The sequence below is a fragment of the Hyla sarda genome, unplaced genomic scaffold, assembly GCF_029499605.1.
Source record: "Hyla sarda isolate aHylSar1 unplaced genomic scaffold, aHylSar1.hap1 scaffold_88, whole genome shotgun sequence".
Classification (NCBI taxonomy): Eukaryota; Metazoa; Chordata; class Amphibia; order Anura; family Hylidae; genus Hyla; species Hyla sarda.
In genome coordinates, this window is record NW_026610908.1 from 230,664 (window position 1) to 235,164 (window position 4,501).

Consider the following 4,501-nt stretch of genomic DNA (forward strand, 5'->3'; position numbering starts at 1 on the left):
AAACCAGTAGTCAAGGGGTTCATCACTCCTCAGAGTGTCGATATCTGCGGTTAAGGCCAGGTAGTCTGCTACCTGTCGGTCAAGTCGTTCTCTGATGGTGGACCCCGAAGGGCTTTGGCAATGTGTAGGACTTAAAAAGCTCTGCATGTCCTCCATCAACAGCATGTCTGTACAGCCGGCGTGTTCGTGGGAGGAGGATTACTTTCACCTCTTCCCCTGTTAGATGCCTGTTGTGCTGTGACATGACCCTTATATGCTGTGAACAGCATACTTCTTAATTTATTTTGGACCTGCTGAATCCTTTCCGCCTTGCTGTAATCCGGTAACATGTCAGGCACTTTATGTTTATACCGGGGGACTAGTAGCGTGGACACCCAGTACAGGTCGTTCTCCTTCATACTTTTTATACAAGGGTCCTTCAACAGGCACGACAGCATGAAAGACCCCATATGCACAAGGACGGATGCCGAGCTACTCATGTCCCGTTCCTCGTCCTCAGAGATGTCAGGGAAGGTATAATCTTCTTCCCCCCAGCCACGTACAACACCACAGTAACCAGATAGGTGACAAGGAACACCCTGGGATGCCTGCTGTGGTTGGTCTTCCTCCTCCTCTTCAAAGCCACATTCCTCCTCTGACTCCTCTTCCTCACAATCCTCTTCCAGCGTTGCCGCAGGTCCAGCAAGCGATGCTGATAAGTCTGTTTCTGGTGGTGATGGTGTCCACAACTCTTTCTCTTCATGTGCATCTACTGCCTGATACAGCACTCTTTGCAGGGCACGCTCCAGGAAGAAAACAAATGGTATGATGTCGCTGATGGTGCCTTCGGTGCAACTGACCAGGTTTGTCACCTCCTCAAAAGGACGCATGAGCCTACAGGCATTGCGCATGAGCCTCCAGTAACGTGGCAAAACAATTCCCAGATGTCCTAGCACCCCGGTCATAAAAATATTTGTTGATGGCTTTTTCTTGTTGGAGCAGGCGGTCGAACATTAGGAGTGTTGAATTCCAATGTGTCGGGCTGTCGCAAATCAAGCACCTCACTGGCATGTTGTTTTGCCGCTGGATACCTAACAAGTGCACCATGGCCGTGTAGGAACGCCTGAAATGGCCACACATCTTCCTGGACTGCTTCAGGGCATCCTGTAAGACTAGGTACTTGAGCACAAAGCGTTGTACAATCAGATTACACACATGTGCCATGCACGGCACATGTGTCAACTTGCCCAACCTCAATGCCGCCAACAAATTTGTTCCATTGTCACAAACCACCTTGCCGATCTCCAGTTGGTGCGGAGTCAGCCACTGGTCCACCCGTGCTCTGGGTTTACAGGAGCGCTGGTGCGGTGTGACTCTCTGCTTTGAGGCAAGTCAATCCCAAAATGGCGTGACACTGCCGTATCCGGGATGTGGAATAGCACCTGGGGAGCTGGGGGGTTGCCGGTGATGTGGAGCAAGATGCAGCAGTGGAAGAGGACTCGGACGAGGATGTTATGGAAGAGGATGGAGTAGGAGGAGTAGAGGAGGTGGCAGCAGGCCTGCCTGCAAGTCGTGGCGGTGTCACCAACTCCTCTGCAGAGCCATGCATCCCATGCTTGGCAGCTGTCACCAGGTTTACCCAATGAGCAGTGTAGGTGATATACCTGCCCTGACCATGCTTTGCAGACCAGGTATCAATGGTCAGATGGACCCTTACCCCTACACTGTGTGCCAGACATGCCATAATTTCCTTTTGCACAATGGAGTAAAGGTTGGGGATTGCCTTTTGTGCAAAAAAAATTTGTCCGGGTACCTTCCACTGCAGTGTCCCAATGGCTACAAATTTTTTAAAGGCCTCAGACTCCACCAGCTTGTATGGTAAAAGCTGGCGGGCTAGCAGTTCCGATAAGCCAGCTGTCAGATGCCGGGCTAGAGAGTGACTTTGAGACATTGTCTTCTTGCGCTCAAACATCTCCTGTGGGCAGATGAGCAGGAACTGCTCAAGGCGAGAGAAGGAGAGGCGGATGGTTGAGAGGGGGCAAGGAGGGCAGCAGTGGTTGACCTGGCTGAAGATGCTGGACCAGGAGGAGGATGGCGGCTTTGACTTTGTGTGCTGCTTGTACTGACGTGTTGATCCCATAGGCGTTTGTGATGTGACATCATGTGCCTTTGCAAAGCAGTTGTGCCTAGGTGGGTGTTGGACTTCCCACGACTCAGTTACTTCTGGCACAGGTTGCAAATGGCCTCGTTGTTGTGAGAGGCAGACACACACAAAAAATGCCACACTGCTAAGCTCTGCGATGACGGCATTCTGGTGGTGGCAACAGCATGCGTTGATTGGTGTCCCGTCTGGCTGACCCCGGGTGCCGATGCATGCTGTCTGACTGTGCCACTAGCTCCTTGCGACGACCTCCCCCTGCTTCCAACTCGTCTCCTCCTCCTCTCTGTCTCCCCATCTAAACTTTCCCCCTCTTCTTCTCTTCTAGCTGGCACCCACGTGGCATCCATGGACACATCATCAACATCCCTCTCTTCACATCCCTTGCCGCCAGATCCACGTCCACTTGTGGGACTGTGCGGAAGAACCAGAGAGATCTCCCTCTAAATTTTGTTAAGATGCCTATTCCCAAGGGTGAGTCCCGTGCCCTCACCCATGATAACCTGTTGCTGGTCAGGTATAAGGATAAGAGGGGTGTCCTTATACTCACCACTATTCATGGGAATGGCAGCACCCCTGTCCCTGTGGGAGGTACCGTGGGACCGGTCCTCAAGCCCGATTGTATTCTGGAGTACAATCGGTATATGGGGGGAGTTGATCTCTCAGATCAAGTCCTCAAGCCATATAACGCCATGCGGAAAACACGGGCATGCTACAAAAAAGTTGCGGTCTACTTGGTACAGGTTGCCATGTACAACGCTTTTGTACTATCCCAGTACGCTGGCAACACAGGGACATTCCTCCAGTACCAAGAAGAAGTCCTAAGGTTCCTGATCTTCGCTGACCGGGAAAGAGCAGGCCGGACTTCCCAAGGGTCTGGAGTTATAGGCGCCAGAAAAAATGCAGAGACGGAAGGACACCACCTATCAGTGCAACACTTGCCCCGATAATCCGGGCCTCTGCATAGGCTGCTTCAGGGAGTATCACACTTTCATGGAGTACTAATTTTTCCCTTTTCATTTCAATTTTCCATAATTTGAACAATGTACCAAGTCCAGAGTACATTCAAAATTGTTAACCCCATAAATCACTAAATTGCAAAAAAAAATCTGGAAAAAAAACCTGATAAGACCTCTGGGGGTGTTTTTTCAGAAATGGGTCATAGGTCACTGACTCACTATCATCGGGGACTTATTATGTTGCCTTAATTGCGCAGCGCTCTCTCTCCACCTGAGCGGGTGCGCATTTTAGGCAACTGGTTAGGGACGGCCACACACATCACATTCCCAGAATGATGATTCAGAGCATAGGGTTTGGGGAGGGCATAGTTTTTTTTAGTTTTGGCTATGCTCTGGGTCATCATTCTGGGAACATATGCTGTTTTATTATTTTATGATTTATAGTTTTCTGGCCCACTGTACCCCATATTACGGGCCTCTGTACCCCATTTGTCTACCCCAGTTACGGCCCGTTGTCCCCCATAGCGTTCCCCTATTTTAGGGCTCAGTGCTCCCCCCATTAACGCTCCTTGAGGAGGGGTCCCACATCCTGGCTGCTATAATAAGCTCAAGGCCTCTGACTGACCTCCCACTCCAAGACCTGGTGTGCACCCACGGAGCGAAAATCATCAAAAATCAAGGTACCGTATATACTCGAGTATAAGCCGAGTTTTTCAGCACGATTTTTTGTGCTGAAAACACCCCCCTCGGCTTATACTCGAGTGAACTCCCCCACCCGCAGTGGTCTTCAACCTGCGGACTTCCAGAGGTTTTGAAACCTCCGGAGGTCCGCAGGTTGAAGACCACTGCGGCCTTCAACATCATCCAGCCCCCTCTCACCCCCTTTAGTTCTGAGTACTCACCTCCGCTCGGCGCTGGTCCGGTCCTGCAGGGCTGTCCGGTAAGGAGGTGGTCCGGTGAGGAGGTGGTCCGGGCTGCTATCTTCACCGGGGAGGCCTCTTCTAAGCGCTTCGGGCCCGGCCTCAGAATAGTCACGTTGCCTTGACAACGACGCAGATGCGTCGTTGTCTAGGCAACGGCTCTATTCCGGGCCGGAAGCGCGGAGAAGAGGCGCCCCCGGTGAAGATAGCAGCCCGGACCACCTCCTCACCGGACCACCTCCTTACCGGACAGCCCTGCAGGACCGGACCAGCGCCGAGCGGAGGTGAGTACTCAGAACTAAATGGGGTGAGAGGGGGCTGGATGATGTTGAAGGCCGCAGTGGTCTTCAACCTGCGGACCTCCGGAGGTTTCAAAACTACAACTCCCAGCAAGCCCGGACAGCCGATGGCTGCCCGGGCTTGCTGGGAGTTGTAGTTTTGAAACCTCTGGAGGTCCGCATGTTGAAGGCCGCAGTGGTCTTCAA